Source organism: Semicossyphus pulcher, unplaced genomic scaffold (assembly GCF_022749685.1).
Source record: "Semicossyphus pulcher isolate SPU_LCO1_2020_fin unplaced genomic scaffold, fSemPul1.0.p SCAF_6, whole genome shotgun sequence".
NCBI lineage: Eukaryota > Metazoa > Chordata > Actinopteri > Labriformes > Labridae > Semicossyphus > Semicossyphus pulcher.
In genome coordinates this window covers 12,647,337-12,666,094 of record NW_027211737.1, presented here as the reverse complement: position 1 = coordinate 12,666,094, position 18,758 = coordinate 12,647,337, and the positions used below count along the sequence as shown (strand labels likewise).

General features: G+C 44.8%; 1 protein-coding gene across 2 annotated transcripts in view; it reads left to right on the top strand.

The window, feature by feature from the left end:
- Nucleotides 1-458: 458 nt before the first annotated feature.
- The window catches only part of sema6a (sema domain, transmembrane domain (TM), and cytoplasmic domain, (semaphorin) 6A), a 122,706-nt gene continuing 104,406 nt past the window's right edge, over nt 459-18,758 (top strand). For both annotated transcript variants that reach the window (XM_069682280.1, XM_069682279.1), the window contains exon 1: nt 459-798. The gene's annotated coding sequence lies outside the window, so the exon portion shown is untranslated. The remainder of the gene's footprint in view (nt 799-18,758) is intronic.

Below are 18,758 nucleotides of genomic sequence, written 5' to 3'. Positions count from 1 at the left end.
ACAAGAGACGCTTTGAACCTGATCACATAGCGATTCGCATCGCTTGCGCACAAAAACTACACAATGTTTGGTCATGCGGGTGGCACAAAGGGGGACCTGCATCTTTATTGTGTCTTTAAAATTACCTCTGACAGTTTGCATGACACAGAGCCAGCACACCAGGCTGCGTGCCTACAAAATAACAGTGAATCTTACATGAATGTTAGTATTTTTCTTCCTTTCTCTCCGTGTCTAAAGTGTAAAACGCGCGCAGGCTTTCTCCTTCCCCAACGCGCATTCTTCTGAAATGCCTCTGCGTAAAAATAGAAATACAGTTGTCCATAACTGGCACCCATTGACACAATACCCCCCGTTCCAGCGACGTAGCTCCTCCCTATGTATGTGTGAGAGCGTGTGTGTGTAGCGGGTGGGTGACAGCTGGGATCGCTGCGCTCCGCTCCAGTCTGGTAAAGCTTCATCTCCAAATAGGATGACCGTCGGCTTTTGTGGAAGGGACTGCATTCAGCTCCGTAGCTAGCTGTGGGACACTCCGCGCGTTCGCTTCAACCTGAGGGGAGTTTAAAAGCCTAAACGAACGTGTTTTTGTCTCTCCAGTGTGGATTTCCGATGGATATTCCCGTTTGAAGAGGTGTGATTTGAGCGCGGCATGTAACAAAAAGGAAGCGCAAGAGAAAAGTAGCGCTCGTATTGTTATTCTGAGAACGAGCACCGTCTGAACTGCTTTGAGAGCCATATCCAATGGATTACTAAAAGACAGAGCTGTGAAACCACTCCGAGATATCCATTCATGAGCTGAAGGTAAGATTTCTTTGTTTATTTCAAACTTTAAGGTGCGCTTACAGCCTGCACCAGCCTCTCTCCAGCCCCGAGGCTTGTTTTCTGCTCAGCCAGGCAGGCTGCCGGGCGACAAGTGCACCAGCTCCACAGCGTTACTTTAGCAACTTAAGGTGATTTCGCGTTTATAAATAGCACAATTAAAGTTATAAAACACCAGGAAGTGCCTATATTTTATTTCGAATGAACTCTGCGATGCTTTTAAACAAGAACATCACCTTCTGCTGGTATAAACAGACCACAACTTCGTGCGTAATCCCTCTAATGCTGTTTACTCGCACGGAATAAAGAAGTATCAGCCTCAGAGGTTATTCAGCGGCTCAAACTGAGTCTAAACAAAAGGGAAACAATGTTATTATCACCCGGGGTAGCAGGTACATGCTGGGAGAATAAAAGAAATGTGCTTGTTGTGGGAACTTGGTGGACTCGGACCGACTGTTGTCTTCTTGCTCCTCCGTCTCACAGCGCTTCTTTCAGTCTCTCTGGCTCTAAAGATGTGAATGTACAGCCACAGAAGCACCACGTTTAAGCGTCTTTGTGAAATCATATGAGCCTGATAACATATTAATGCCTGATTTGTTCTGAAAGCGCTTAAACACTGAAGTGCTTGTTCCATTACAATGCATGATGGGAATTTTATTTGCCATTTTCCTGCACGATTGCTTCAAAATTAAAGCAGCAATTTACATGTAGACTAATGATGCGTGCAGGCTGCGTTCACAATCTTTCTTTTGGCTTCCATTCTTTCTTTGTGAACTACAGAGGACTTGAGTGATTTCATTTTACATGCAGATTTTTTTATTGTTTAAACGACTTCGTGTGCGGTTCAGACTTTTCCACCCACAAAACGCACACACGTTAGGTTAGGGTGTGTTCAAGGATCTCTAGCTATAGTAGGTGGAGTGGTCAATGTTACTCATAGCCCAAGAGATCAATCAGATGTTCTGACCAGGAGACAAAATTGCAGCGGTCTTCAGAAGTGGATTTGCCATTAAATGAAGTGCTTTAACAAGCCGGGAGAGCAGATAGAGGCCTCATGAACCACAGCCAGCAGCCTGACTGCCAACACCCAGCCAGAGATCTCCCTCTCCTCTCCTCTCCTCTCCTCTCCCAGTATAAAAAAATCCCCCTAGAGGCACTGGGAAAAAGCTGGAAAAGGGATTCAGCAAATCTGAATGTAGGTTATAGATAATCAAGTGTGCATAGCTGCTGATATAAATGGGTGAATCCAAGAAGTATTGAATGCACACAGCATTGAGTGAGAGTGCGCCTCGTGTCAGCTCATTTTCAGGAGCAGGAGTTGGGTGTTTTGGAAACATGATTCTAGTTTCGGTCCTTTACATTAAAGGAGGGAAAAAAGAGTGGAAGGTTTTGGTGCCAGAGCAGAGAGGAAAGGGTGTGTGCTTTATCTGTTTTCCTGAAATCACTGGAAATATTTGGCACTACTTTTTGTGCAGGTTTTTTTTTTGATTTGCCTGTACACATGCTCTGGTTCACATACTGTAGATCTTGAATGTAATAGCAATAGGCTGTTTTAACATTTTACCCCTGCTCCTCCTACAACATGAGCCTCAAGGCGTTCTCATGTCCTGGAGGCATTTGCTGAGATGTTGCACCGGCTCTAAATCCCTCCACACTGCTCCGTAAAGGCTCCAGCACCACACAACCAGACTGCAAATCCTGCTATTAGCACAATATACAATGGCATGTTGTGCTGCTGATACATGAATTACAGCATGATTACCTTTGTGACAGCAGCCCGCCTGTTCTTCTCCTCCTGGAGAGGCAGAATGGAGCCGAGCGAGCGGAGTTGTTGCTTGTACTTGGAGCAATGCTCCGTGGAGCGTTTGATCCGCCGATCCCCTAACAATGGCAGTGGGGATGGCATTGTGTGTGACTGATGTGGATTTGTCACACTGTATGTGTGTGTGTGTGTGAGGGAGAGAGGAGGAGAGAGAGGGAGAGTTACCTCTGGCCGTTAAGGACACATGCAGATGCAGCCTGAGTAGGTTTGAATAATTGATAAATGGCTTTGCTCCTGTTGAAATGAATTGGCTTTCTGTTATAAACAAGCAGAGCGGTCAGCTGCTGTTAACCATTGCTCCTCATTCAGCCAGTGTCAATACCCAGCGTTCAATAGTGTGTGTATTTATGCATATTTTATTACAGCCCTGTATTATTGATGCATGCCCTTCCTGTGTGGGCTGGTGTGTGTGCTTTTTTCTTAAACAATTAGAGTGCGAGGAAGCATCAAACCCCTCTCACTCATCTGGATGTGATTTATTGATGCTTAACCCATTTTCCAGATCCCACATCTTTCCCTAAATCGCTGCTGCTTCAATTACACGGCCTGAACTCGGCTAAATAACCTGCTCCACTAGTGGCACATAAAAAAAAAGATGCTCATGAGTTTGCATGTGTTTTTTTTTTTTTAGCACATTTCACTCCGAGCCCAGGAGAATCAAAGAATGTGCGCGTTTTAATGGAAGTGTCCATCACTTCACACGGCACATTCAGTGATTTAAGCCGTACTCAAGCTGGCCGTGGTTTCACATTCAGTGGGTGTTTCAGTGTTGTGATTCAGACGGCGAAAAAAAAAAAAAAGAAACAGGAAGATATTCTAACCCGCTGTAACGAATTACACAACTCCCCCTCTCTGTAAACATTTTATTTAATCTTCCGCCACTCCATCTCCCTCTTTTTTTTTTACGTTATGATTTCCCTCTGAAGAGATTATGTGATAAATGCCTTTCATTTTATCTGAGAAAACACGCTGAATGATATCATACAGGGATGAGAGGAGATGGCAGACTGAATTTAGATGGATCTGCTTTGTTGGTGTATTTGATTTTGTAATGAGAAGCGCCGTTTACTTTGCTTTCCTTTCCAGTTAACTTGGAACATACCGCCCTGTGTTAATAAGACATGATGAATGATATTCATTGTACTACAGGGACCTCATATATCTCACTGTGCGGTATGGTCCAGTGTGCTCTATTCACAGCATGGCTCATTGACAATGTAATCACTCGCTAATCACTTGCTTCAGCGTGTTGTTCCGTGTTGTCTGCGTCTATAAAACACATGCGTGTACGCAGGGCGTTCCAGCTTCCAACTTTCATTGTGTTCCTCTCACTGGCTGCACTTAGCCTTAACCCTTCCAGCTCCCAATGTGCATCCGTTCAATGAAGCGTCCATGTGCTAAACGCTCCTCATACTCGTTACATTAGCATAATTGATTGAGTGTGTTGTCTGTTTACGCCAAGAAAGCCAGAGGCATGCAGGAGCAGGCGAAAAAAGGCTCATTTGGGCGGACTTGGCGGACGGTCTGTTGGTGTTTTGGCTGTTGCTCCTTGGCAAAGCTTTGTTGTTAGAAATTAAATGAATTAGAAAGTGATAGCCAGCTCATCTAGGAGAAGATTGTTCGGGAGCCAACTTTTGCCACAAATGAAAACAGAGCATGAACAAATTCGAATGAGCTTCATGGAAATGTTGTATTTTCAGCATTTAGCTCATGAGAGGTAATACCTTTGTCTGAGCTCGGTTCGCTCGCCCGTCATTACTCAAATGGAACGGGGAGGAAATGCATTTGCAGGGATAATCCGAAAGCAGCACGGCTTTGTGTGATTGCCGGGGAGATGGATGAATGTCTGGCCTTGAGTAGAGGCGTTCTTCAACAGCTCAGATGATGTAAATGGCGGTACGCGGCGTAAAAAAATAAAAAATATGATGTCCTAATTCCCGTCCTGCTGTTGTGCTTTTACAGGTGAGAGCAGCCAGCTGTGAGTCATGGAGGCAGCCACAGTCTGTTAAGACTCATTAGGGCCACATCCGCTCTCTGCTGCTGCGGTTGCTTCTGTGGTTAGTTTAGTTGTCGGCAGCCAATAAGGAGGTGTGTGTCATGAGGATGTTAAGAATGAGGAAAACTCTGCCGCCTCTTCATTCGCTCTTTTCGCCTGAACTCTGCCTCAAACGCACATTTGTGTTGAGTCTAAGTCAGACTTTTTCCATTTTCTGTGTGTATATTTCCACAAAGCACGCAGGGCGGCTAATGGCGGGGGGGGGGTTAAAGTGTGCGTACTCACTGTGTGTACTCCTGAGTGAGTATGCGTGCGTGTTTGCGTGGCGTTGTTCGAGTGCATCTGTCCCTCCTCCCCAGGCCCCAGCGATTGGCACTGCATCTCTCATCTATTAATCATAGACAGCGCTTGCTCTCTCATTCCGTTGCCATAGTTTCAGGACCTGAGACAGTGTTGGGGTGCCTGGCTGCCTAAAGAGAGGAAGAGGAGGAGGGAAGGAAAGGAACGGAGAGGAAGGAAAGAGGTGTGACTGTGGAGGAAAGGGAGAAATTATGTAAACATTGTGGCGAGGGGGGGAAGGCGGAACAATTGAAATAGAGCAGAGGAGGAAAGATGGGAGCGATTGAAAGAGCAGTGGCGGGCTAACACAGCGAGCAGGTCCTCGCACGGCGGATGAGTGTGCTTCAAGAACCAAAATGGATTCCATTTTTATCTCAGCGGTGAACCCTCTATCTCCTTCTGTGCGTGCATCTTTTCATTCTCTCTCTCTCCGTCTCTCTGTCACACACAAAAATAAAAACTCCCCCCAATCTCTCGGCGCGCTCTCCGTCCTAAAGAGAGCAGAGGAATATTTTCACAGTAGGCATCATCTTGTGAATAGCGCGCTCGTGGGGCTGCTGCATCTCCAGTGTGTTACAGTACATTGAGCGGCTGTTATTTCACCTTGCTTTACAATGGGAAAGACTTCAGCTGAGCTGAGATGGGAGATGGGCCAGGGCCTCCTGTTTCATGCTCAGTTGGATGTTTTGATGGCAAATCACGCTGAATTCATGCGCTATTCAATGATGGATCACTATGGAAATCGACCGCTATGGAAATTTCCAGGGCAGGGAATACCTCTTGCTATCAAGCCTTGTCTCTCTCTGTCTTTTTTTCCATTTTCTGTCTCTTATCCTTCCTCCAGATTTATATTTCCCCCTCTCCCCTCGAAACATGCGCCATTGCTTCCTCAAAAGGGGTCCCTGCTTTGGCTGTAGGCTTTGTGCCTCCCATATGACCTCATAATCTCATTTGGGCCTTTTAATGGCTAACCAAGCACTAATGTGGCGGCTGTATTATCGCCTTGTCTCATCACATCATTCCCTGCCTGCTTGCATGTGAGCGTTTCCAATGGGAGCTTTCAGAGAGCGGGCGAACCAGCAGCACTGTAATCATGGGATTCGCAGCGCACACAACCACCTTTATACGCAATTATACCTGAAAAGACACACACACAAACACACGTGTAAGTGCACAGAAACTCGGGCACCAGGGCAGTCTCTTTCATGTCCCCGAGTGGGAAGAGGAAGAAAGAAAGCCTGTCATTGTTACAGTGGTGCACAGTGAGTGCCAATGGGCAGAAACCCAAGAATACAGGATTGTAGAGCACACTGTGTAATTCTCCCCTCACTGTGTGTGGACATTCTGCGGGGGAATTACTGTTAGGGGACAGGAGGACAAAGGAGGGAGTGCGAGGGTGCGTTTGCTCTTTGTGCTGATGGCACCGAGCTGCTTTTGTGCCTTTGAAGTGATGGGATTGCAGGTGACATCATAGCGGTCGCATTCTCAGGTGCAGCAGGTGAATTAATCCAGGTGGGGGAGGAGGCAGAAGGTACGTCAACCGTGTGTGTATGTGTGTCTGTGCGCAAATCCGGATTGGTGATGCTCCTGTGGAGGCAGGCTCGCATGACAGTGTGTTGGGATGCGCATGTGTGTGTGTGAGTGTGTGCATCAGTCATCAAAGCAGAGGAAAGCCGGTGTGTAAGGTGATCTGTATGCTCACGGCAGAGCAGCAGTCATCCTCTCCCAGAGGCTCTAAGCCTCGCAGAATGTGGAACAAGATGCTTCTTCTTCCAAAGCCCCGCTGCTGGATCCATGAGCGGGCCAAAACCAGGCTAAAACGGATTCACTTGATTATCCATGTTTCTGGATTTCCTCCACTGCAGCAGTCATGTTCAAATGATCTGTCAGCAGGGATAGAGCCTAACATAATCTGATATCGCTTTCTAACTCGTGATGCAAACATTTATTAGCGGTCCCTAAACCTGGCGGGATGAGCGTGGCCTGATATCCTAGACAGCAGGTAATTTGTAACAGCCATCCCCGGCTCATCTGACACACTGATGATGATGATAGATTGCTTGTAATTGGCCCTGGGTGAGTATTAATTATTTCCAGGTGACTGCTAAATCTTTACAATGACCTGTGGTTATTCTGACACAGAGACACGAAACATAACGAGGACAGAATTTCACATTCAGTCGCATGAAAGCAAAACAACTTAGATATGCTTAACTTGTGGATATTAGTTGCTCATATCCGCAACCGCAATTATTTGAGTGTTTGTTACATGGAATAAAAAAATAGTGGCTCAAACCTTGTTAAGAAATCAGACCTCTCCTGGTCACAGTGGCTGGCAGACTACAAGTGATTCCCCTGAGGGTCCTCTATTTCAGAATCCAATCAGCCAGAACCCTGAACAGTATTACCTCTGTGTGTGTGTGTGTGTGTGTGTGTGTACATTTATTACATAGCTAATGAACAAATTGCAGCCATGTGGCATGGTCTGGTGGTGTGGCTGGTTAGAGAAAAAAAGAAGCAGGCTCACACACCACCATGTGCACACACCAGTCCCTAGCCGCCTGTCTTCCCCCTTCCCTCTTTTCACCACAATACACACACACACACACACACACACACGCCCAACCACAAGGCCCCCAGTGTTCTCGGCCTGTCTGTCCATCAGCTCATGCGGAGCGCTGGGCTGGGAGTACTTATCATCACTCTGCTGAGTGGAGGCCTCACAAAGGCCCGCTCACACACACACACACACACACACACACACACACATGCTAAAATACACACACACACACACACACACACACACACACACACACACACACACACACACAGACATGCATGCATGCACATGATTCAGTCAGCACGGGGAGGCTGCTAGGTATAGCCGCGGCTGCAGGACTGATTAAATGTATGGTGTGACAGCAGCCTGAGCCGAAACCGGAGGAAGAGCAGAGGAGGCTGATAGGCAAATGGAGACTAGCAGGCAGGTAGACAGGTAAGAGTGTAAGCCTATCTCCAATGGAATACATTTCAATATATTTCATTTGCTCTGCCAAATACTGCACAGAGGAAGTGGAATTGCTGCCTGAATTACATTTGCCAGGAATGTATTTACAGTCCAGGAAGTATTATAGCCTTTTCCTACAAAGAGGAGTCCAAGGTGAAGGTTCGGACATGAGAAAATGAGGATTCTGACCCCGGGGCCAGAGATGGCTTTGATTTAATTCAATACTTTAACTTTTAGTAGTTGAAGGGAAAAAATGGTGGTTTGACTTCATCACGTCAGTTGATTTCTCAGGCCGCAGGAAGTAGCTGCTCTCTGTACCTAACACCCCGTAAAACCACAAGGTGTCGCTTTTTACACTTTACACTTTACACTAAATGAACAAGATGTAATCTAGTAATTATGGAGCCTTTGGAGGTGCTGACTGGCAGATTTTGGACAGGACAAGAATAGCTGTTCCCCTGTTTACACTCTTTATGCTAAGCTAAGCTAAGCTAACCAGCTCCCGGGTGTAGTTTCAAGTTAACTTTTCAGACATGGAACTCATCTTTTCTTCTACTTCTCTGCAAGAAAGTTTCATGCAAATCCCGGGGTAATCCCCGTGTATGCGTGGGCCCCCTTTGGCTACTCTGGCTTCCTACAGTATAAAGATATGCTCGCTAGGTTCACTGGTGAATCTGTAAATGTGAGCGTGAAACGTCTGTCTCTATGTGTCAGCCCTGCGATTGACTGGCTATCAGTCCAGGGTGTACCCGGCCTCTCACCCAGTGACAGCTGGGATAGGCTCCAGCCCCCTGTGATCCTAACCCTAGGATAAGCAGTATAGATAATGGATGGATGTTTATATATAATATATTCTTTATAAACATTTTGCATTAGAATCTAGCTGCTGCAAAACAGTTGCACTTAAAGATTACTTTTAGGAGACTGGAGGAGATATTTTGGGGGAGAGACAGATAGACAGTGATAGAGACGTCTAGTATTGGCAGATATTCAGGGTTAAGGCTGCATAGAAGGAATGCACAGACTCACAGAGCTAACTGGGATATTTAAGCCGACAGGTAGAGAGGAAGATAGCCTGTCAGACGGAATAAAAGAAAGAGGCTGGACCGTTCGCAGGGGGAGGCAGGCAGAGAGGTTTGGAGGCACACAACGAGTAAAGAAACTCCACACATCTCCTCTTCAAAATGAATTCCCGTGAAAAGAAATAATATTCCACCTCGCCCCCATCCCTGCCCCCTTTAATCTGGACAAAAGCAGCTCTGTATGTGTGCAGGTAATCAGGCGAGCAGGTTGATAGGCAGGAAGACGGACAAGCTGTGAGGCAGGAAAAGAGAAGTTGTGCCTTGCATGATAATGTATTCATTCATCCCCCACTCTGATAATGTTCGCAGCATGCGTGGCTCGATTCATTCATCACAGTCTACTGGGGGCCTTTTTACCTTATTTGTTAAAAAGCTTCTCTGCTTTTCAGAACCTGTTAGGCTTCTGATTTGTGTGCTGACTGGATTGCTGCTAGCTTTGTGAGGGCGTACGAGGCTGCGTGCATGGATTTGAGCTGGAGCCTTGTTTGTGTATGTATGTACTCTTGCCTAAATTGGTGTGTGTTGGGACTGAGAATTCTGCAATGAGGCCTATTTAGGTCTCTGAGTAGTTTGGTTTGATTGGGCAGTGCGGCAGCTGCATACTGAAACACCAAGTCTTTTCATCTACTCCCTTCCTCAACTAATCTGGGACCATCTAATTTGTTTCACTGATAAGTTGTCCGTATTTGTTTCCTGTGGGATCTGTTTAATTTCATCCAAATAACCAAGAAATCCCGTGTTTATTGATTGTGGTATTATACAGCAATTGAACCCTTGATTATTTAATTGAGTTTGGAGCCTGAGCGCAGAGGCATGGCGATGTGCCCAGCTCCTCTGAAGAGAGTTTGATGAGTCAAAAGTGGTCAGACATCATCGCGGAGAATTATTCCTGTTTTTGCAGCAGATTATTACAATGTGTGTGTTTCCTCAGCGTCGAATCCTGTTTGTGTAAACGATTCAGATTGCGGCTCTCAACTGTTTGACAGGTAGGAAAAACACAAGACAGCCAATTCATTAGTCAACCCCTCTTCAGTTTCCTTCTTCCTCCTGGTCTCTGTTTCTCCTTCTGTGCGTTTGTGTCGGAGTACATGTGAGCTAACACAGGTTGCATGCAAACTAGTAATGCTAGCTTGTGTAGTAATGCTAGCCTGGAAACTAGATAGCAACACATGACGCGAGGAGAGGCTATCGGTTAATCATTTACATGCTGAAGCTGGATCTTTTTGGAGCATTACACGGCCTATTTTCTTTCCTTTGGCGACATTTTGTCTTTTATTTTTAAAGTTTTATCCCTTTAAGGAGATTTTCTGGCTTTGGTTCTTGGGGGACCATTTTTTTTAGCTGTTTCTCAATTATTAGTGAGAGTATTGTTGCAGTTTCCTTCTTCCTTCCTGTCTCTGTTTCTCCTGTGCGTTTGTGTTGGAGTACATGTGAGCTAACACAGTTTGCGTGTAATCTAGTGATCCTATCTAGTGTAGTAATGCTAGCCGACTAACTACATAGCAACACATGACGCTAGCAGAGGCTATCTAGACCAGATTTTTTGGCTCTTAAATAAGTTTTCAACTGTTTTTTGGGGAAATTTTTTTTTTTTAGCTCCTCCTCAATTATTAGAGTACTGTTGCAGTTACCTTCTTCCTCCCTGTCTCTGTTTCTCCTGTGTGTTTGTATCAGAGTACATGTGAGCTAACACAGGTTGCATGTAATCTAGTAATGCTAGCTAGTGTGGTAATGCAAGCCTGGTAACTACATAGGAGACGCTAGGAGAGGCTATCTAGACCAGATTAATCATTTACATGCTGAAGCTGGCTCTTTTTGGAGCATTGCACGGCTTATTTTCTTTCCTCAGGCGATATGTTGTCTTTTATTTTGAAATTGTATCCCTATCTGAAGGTTTTTTGGCTCTTAAATAAGCTTAAATCAGCTGTTTTTTGAGGAGTATCTTTTTGTTTTCTTCTCGGTTATTAGAGAGAGTAGTGTTGCTGTTGTCTGTTTCTATCACATGGCGTCAGCACCTGGACTCCATCTTGGGTTCACACTGCAAAGTTACAACATGTTACATCACCGCACATGACAACAAAGAAATGAGACAGCAAAGAAAGGAGGTGGGATGAGTCTGTGGAGGTGCAGCTCTGACCTAGATAAGAAACAGAGTTTGGGAGCGTTGAGATGATGGTGTAGGCCTTTTGTTGTCATCCAGCCTTGTGCCATTGATCTTCATCCTCTCCCTGTGCTGTGTTACATTTTCGTGCGTCTCTGTTCGGTCCTGTGAGGTGCAGTCATCCAATTCCCTGAAGCTGACTGGTGGATTGTTGCAGACTCTATCTAGAACAAACAGGTTTTCATGCAGCCGGCCGATAAGATGGGACACGCCGGTGTGTTCACGCTGGTGCCACAGCAGTGTCATTTGTTTCACACATTAACAGGTGAAGGACTTAGTGTGTCTCTCTATGTGTGTGTGTGTGTGTGTGTGTGTTAACTCTGGGTGACCTGCACTCTGGTAAATGAACAGACACAGATAGCACAGACTCAGACATGGATATTTGGTCATTACAACCCTGTGAAGAATGAGGATGTGGTTTCAAATCATGAGATCGTTTGTGTACATTACCCTGTATAGTCACAAGTCTACACACAACCACATGCCCTCACATGCATGCACAAACAAACATAAACACATGAACTCAATAAATAAGAAGCTCACGCCAGTAAAGCTGCGACAGCTGAGCAGTTAAATGACACGTCTGAAATACATCGCATGGCAGAATTTAGCACATATCTGCGGTTCCAACATTTTATAGATGTGGGTTTTTTCTGCGCTTGTAGTGGTACAATATACTTTATAGAATCTATGTGGTGCCGTTGTGTTTGTGGGTTCAAGAAAAAGCTCAAAATGCTCGTTAAAGAATAATGTAGGAGCCTCTTTATCACCATGTTTGAGCATTTCATAGAGGCGACTCACTCCTGCTCACAATTCCCCTCTTTCTGAGATATTAATGAGTATTTTTTTATTCTGCGGAGGGAAATATGCAGATAAAGGAGGCAAAGCCACTCCAAGGTTTCCACTTCCACTTGTTAGAATCCACCTACCCGGCCTCAATTACCTCGGGAGGCTATATGTCGTACCTCCACTTCTCCCATAATAAGGCGTGACTTTGTATTCGAGCGCTCTCATTGCCCGTCCCACCCTGGAGGCAGTCAGATAGCTATTCCTCCATCACGGGGACTTCCAGGCTTGTAACACTAGGCTAATTATTAGAGTAAATAGTGCCACTGCAGCATCGACTGAATGGAAGAGGTGAACACGAGGGAGATGCATTTAATTAATTGATTGTTATTTAGAATCCGCTGCGAATGACTGGAGTCACTCTGACATTACGGAGGAAGAAGGGCGCTATTTTTATCCAAAGCACCTTACCGGATAGCAACACAGTGGATCTTTTAGCAGTCAAAACATTTAGCGTACTGTCACTGAGGGCAAAGTTTGGATAGGTGGCAGTGAGAACCAAAAAGTGCAATTCCTCATCCGCTCTTCATCTTTAATTCTTTGTGCCACCTTATTGAGATTAAATAAAGATTGTGGTTGGGGGAGATATCGATTTCCGCGGCTAGAACGTTAGCCGACTCTCAGGAGCTTTTTATAGCCATTAGCAATAGTTATTCATGCCCTGGGATGCATTGTGTTACATCTAAAGAGGGTGTAGAAGCAGATGGCGAGATAGTGATCAATAGAGGCATTAATACTGTTTTTGCCCCGCTTGTCTTTTCCTGTTCTCACGAATGACCGCTGCCTTCCTCTTTTGAGGCGAAACCGCTGCCGTCATGAGTTCAGCTCACGGTTCAAATGTGCTTCCGTGGTGTCATCATATGATGCGGTCATAAGAGTGCAGCAACAACACTCAAAGGGGGAAGGTCAGTCATAGGAGCAGCTTGCTGACTACAGTAGGCCTGCCATATGCCTTCGAGTAAACAGAGCTAAAAGGAGATATTATTCACAGTGGGATGTAATGACGAGCTGAATACAGAGACAGGAGGGTAGGAAGGGGGGCTCTGACAAGTGAAGAGGCTTTGGTTACCCTTTTAACTGATAGCTATCTCTCAAACGGACAGAGAGACGAGCGCACCTGTATGGCTGCCATTTGTATGAGAGGACAAACAGTGTATTTTATTACCAGGTGGATGATGGAACTTTATCCACCTGTGAGGGCTTTTATGATGCAGTTTGATGAAGAAATATGTGCGGGAGATAACAAGCTTGAACAGGCTTCTATTGCATTGTGACGGTTAGAAATTCAAGATGACACACAAACACGCATAGCAACACACACACACTCGGGAAGTGCACACAAGTCATCGTATATCAATAATACAGCCTCTATATGTCACACATGCATCCACAGCTACACACACGGCCTCAGGGAGGAGACACGCTATGCTACGGGCAGGGCAGCGTATATGCGTCCCTCTCTGGTATCTACTATCAGGGTTTGGGGCTGGGTTCTGTGGATCAAGTGTCGGTGGGTCGGACATGTGCGGGGAGTCGGATGTCTTTGTGGTCAGATGAGGATCTGATCCGTGAGAAGCCTGATTCTCTGACTCAGGTTTTCTTTGTTTTGTTGGCGTCAGAAGCTCACAGGAGAAGACAATTAAGTGATGAGAAGAGGTCAGGCCGGGATGGGTGAACTTAACTGAAACTATTAGCGTATGAATTGATAAGGCAAGTAAATGATGTATTTATAATAGTCATTATTACAGTTGATTTCAGCCGTATGGACACAACACAAATGAATGCAAAGTAAGTGAATCAAGATGTAAGATGTGTATTATATGGTGTAATCAGACTGCTACTTACATGTAATTATGGCTTCTATAAGGTAGCTCTCCCATAAATGTCTTTGACCGTTGTGAGCAGTGTTGGCAATACTGGACTGGCAGCACCTATTTTCTATACAAAACCAATGCAGTTCAGTGTCCTCAGCGCAGAAGTGCCCTCTTCGTAAAGAGCTTGTTGCTGCGCTCACAGCTCTCTCACTTCTTCTCAATCCTTTCATTTTTTCGAGGGTGCAATTTGTAGAGCTGCTGCTAACGCCAGGACACGATCCCTTTCCATCGTTTTTATGTTGTCTTTGTGAAATTGCCATGAATAAAAGCAAATATTAAGCATACAGAGCAATCTAAAACAGACTTAAGGCAGCTGCATACTGCCCAGACAAACGCTGACCAACTCCAACCAACACCAACTGTCAGGTCAGTGTGCGCCGACAGGTGTCTGTGTTTGTCTGATGGAGTTGTCTGAGTTTGACATGTCCAGCTGGGTTTGGTGGAGTGGAGGAAAGTCGGACCAATGCACAGTTTTTCCCAACAAACAGCAACATTCTGAGAGTGCGTTCCCTTGACAACTAACCTATACTGGCGTGCGGAAAATCAGTACGCACGACCTTTGTCCATGTAAAACAAAACAAAAACTTAAATAAGAAAAAGTAGGCAACAAAAGTCTGTCCTGTCAGCTGTCAGCTGTCTGGGCAGTGTGGAGCTGGCAGTTGGTTTCTGGAACATTCTAAAGAATGCAACCAGTAACTGCCGACTTTAGAATGTTGAGGTGAGTTGGGCATTGTCACGTTTAACGGTTACTACCAACTTTCGTAACCTAGCAACAGTAAGCGCTGGTGAGAAGCTCTCCGAAATTGAGGTCGTGGACGGTGCCAGTGCAAAAAAAACTGTCGGTAGTGGACACAGGCCCTTAGAATACAGTCAAATGTTTTCAGGTAACCTATTCATTAAATAAGCCCAAACAAAAAAAATATTGTATAAGTTGTAAAAATACAACTTGCAAAATGTCTTACATCATCTACCCACTTTCTCATATTGCTGTCGTTATCAGCGTTTAACTGGGCCTATATCTCTGTATCTCAACGTCATCGCAAGCCAGCACAACCTCATGATCCTATATAAAGGTTTGAATGAAATCAGATATAATTTATTGAGAACACTCTGTCCATATCCCCCAGTGTAATATAATCAATCTAATGCACAGTAGGCACAGAGAGATTAGTAAAGCTCGCACACACATACTGCAACACAAACGGGAGCCTGTTCTGGCTGCAAAATCACCTCCAACAACTGAACTGGGAGCGCAGAAACAAGGTATGACACAATATTGCAGCATAATATAACACTTTGTCACACCATCTGTTGTTTCCAATTCCTTTCGATTACAATATGCTTTGTGAATGTGAACATCAAAGCCAAAACTAAGAGAACTGAGTCATGTTTTCTAACAGCATGACTATTTCCTCAATTACAGAATTTGGCAGGGAGGCGAATGTAGCGTTTCTAACTCTTTGTGATGTGTTGAAAATGCATGCCGCAGCAGGTGCAGGTAGATCTGATTGCAGGTTGTGTTCTGTGTTTCCTGTATTGAAACCTCCTATAGATGTGATTTTTCATGTTAGAATCTGATCATGTTTCGGCCCACCCACCCTGCAGGCCGTAATCTATGCTGGGCGATCACAAAGAGCCATTCAACTAAACTTCCTCCCCCCTAACAGATCCAATGTAAAGATAAGACAAACAAGTTCGTGTTGGTTTCCCTGAAATCATATGATATTTCCTCCAACTCTGTTTCGGTTAAATGCAGTCGGCCTTGTCTTTCAGCTTATAAAGACGCAGATGAAAGTATCAGGTCGCGAGAGAAGCTGATCTACCTGCCTGCAGGGTGTGAAATCGGGATTTGTCACCCGCAGAAGTATGAATCACATTTACAGTTTGCCCTTGTGCTTGAACAGATATTTTAGCCAGGTAAGACAAGAAGACAAGGAAATATGGAGACGTATTTGGTAAGTAAGTTGTTCGTGCAGTGCTGTATTTGAAGGAGAGTTGAATGATAAGTCAGCTTCATTCAATCCCTGCTGATCAAGGATGTTTTTCTGTGGCTGTCGGCCTTGTTTGTGTCTCTGAAGCTACTCTACAGTGTGTCATGCTAATTACCGAGTCTCCAAACAAAACCTACTGTCAGGAGAACCACGTCAGTTCTCGTGCATGAGAGGATGTTTCCAAGAACAGGTCCAACTTCCCCGGGTCTTTAGAAAAACAAATAGTAAAAGCCTTCACAACCAGAGCGCAGCTGAATCATAATCGTGCAAAACAAACATTTATTTACATAAAACCGTCTGAAATGACGTTAAAAAAACAGCAAAAGTACCGGTTCTCTCTTCTGTCAGTTGTTGACACACTGTTAGATCTGAAGTGTCTGTGAGTTGGAGGTGGATGAGGAGAGAAAGAGAAATAGATCTGCCTTTGGTGGAGGTTGGCCTCTCAAGTGCACAGTATGGTGCTCCTGTACTTGAAAGTGTGTGCATGTTTTTGTGTGAACATGTGTGCTAGTGTGTGTGTGCACATCAAAGTTTTTGTTTCATGTATTTTCTCTGTGCTTACGCCCGCCCCGCTGTGAGCTTGTGTGTACTTAGGTGTGCGAGAGCGAACGGCTTTACTGCTCTGTCAAACCCCCTACGAAGTAAATATTGCAGCGCTGGGAAAGCAAAGCCGGGAGGAGAGAGCGGGCCGGAGGAGCAGAGGCGAAACAGGGCCGACAACCTGCACACAGACCCTTCTTTATACCCCATTAATAACGGAGTTCCACGAAGGACAGCTTCAGAGCAAAGAAGGTCTGTCAAGGTAGTTCATTGTGCGATAGGAAGCGAGTTGTTCATATGGTAAATAGCTGCCGGAGCGGGTTCCTTCAGAGGCCGTTTGTTTTAGCGTAAGTTGTAGTCACTTATTGAGGGGGACTGGATGGAATGTGACAGGCTGCACTGCTGTTTAGTTACTGTAGCTTAATTGACCCTGAGAAAAGAGAGCGAAGGCCGGGGAGGAGGAGGAGGCGGAGTAGGAGGAGGAGGGTTAGTGCTGAAAGATGCAGAGGACGAGGGAGAGAGAGAGAGAAACGGACAGAACAGCAGGGAGGGATAAAAACAGAATGAGAAATTGATAGAGACAGAATGAAAGAAAGAAAAGAGAGGACGCTTCATTATGGCAGACGCAGCTCTCTGCTGGAGTCTGTTTGTCTGTTCAGTGGACAGGAAGAGTCTTATTGGTGAACGCGCGGCACAATGAGATGGATTCCTGTGAAGTCTGTTCCACTAATGAGCCAACTTGTCCACAATCATCAACTTTTTAATGATTCACTCCGATTTTTATTTACAGCCCCCTTTATGTTGTTTCTATTTACTGCGTGCTGAGCTGTTGTTTTACTTTTCTGGGTCAGGGAAGAGCTGAGTGTTGTCTTTTCACATTAGGCTACATTACGATAACAGTCACAGAGATGTTGTAGCTCAGAAGGGAGTCATATTTGAAAGATGTCTGCTAAACAGGGATTTCTCCACCTACATGGGGTCACTGACCTGCACTTACAGTATGTGGCTGCCTCTGTAGGGGAGCGTAGCTTGATCAGTTATTGTAGAACAAGACTGAGGCCCTGTTTACACTTGTTATTAAAGCTCCTGTGAGGAACTTTCAGTTTGCATTGATTTTGGCGCCCCCTGTGGACAAAGTGGTACTATGCTGATCTTGTCCTGTACATGTGTATGACATGTTGTTTCACAACAAATCTAATGTTTCTTTTTTTTTAACATTCAAACGTATCACTGTGAGTCTTTACCGTGTAAAACAGAAAAAAGGCTGATTAGGCAGCGCAAAGTTAACCACCTCGTCCGACACTTGCTCACCTGCAGTGGTTACAGGCATTCAAAATAACTATAAAGAAATAATCGATCTCGTCACTGATGGTGTTGTTTGCTTTTGTAGGCCATATAGAGGCACATCAAAGTAATTAGCGGCTTGCAAAATCTAGCAAGAAAGCAAATATCCTGCATTGATGCAAATTCGCTTGTTACGTCATCGTCAGGGACACATTAGCGTTTATACAACAAAAGATACGTGGTCAAACACATCCTAGTAAACACTGTCAAGTGGTTTGCGTGATCGGACCCAAAGGAGTCTTTAGTAGTAGGTAGAAGTAGTCATTTACACTTTTACTTAGCGCTGTGTGAACAGGGTTTAAACATCATGCTAGCTGCTCTATAAAGCTGTTTACGCCTAGTACTGCTTTATGCTAAATGCTAATGCCATCATGCTAAAATGCTCACAATCAGAATGCTAACATGCGAATGTTCAGCAGGTATAATTTTCAAAATGATCACCGTCATAGTTTAGTCTTTTAGCATGCTAACACCTGCTGATTAGCATTTAACACAAATCTGGACTATGGCTGATAGCAACGACAGTAACTATTTTATGATGTCAAACTGCTAGTAGCCCCTAATAAAAACCCATGAGCACCACGGTAATTTTTCCTCTGATGACCACAAGTCTCTAAACAGATGTTTTGAACCACCCAGCACGTTGACCTTGCTGTCCCCAGAGCCATGCCACTAGCTAGCTAGCATGTCTAAAGAAAGATGAATTAAACCTGGTAGCTCAGCTGAGATGAACTATTTTCACGGGTTTTTGATTAAATAGTCATTATGTTTTTTTTCTGTTAACACTATAATGTGCACAGTCTGATCATTAAACTTTAATCTTATCTGAATGTGTACTCCGTCTCGGCTGCACCAGCCTCTTCACAAGAGGAAGCTTTGATAATACTTTATTTGTGTAAGCTTTCATATTCAATGCCAAGCTGTTTCTCTTTCTAAAGCA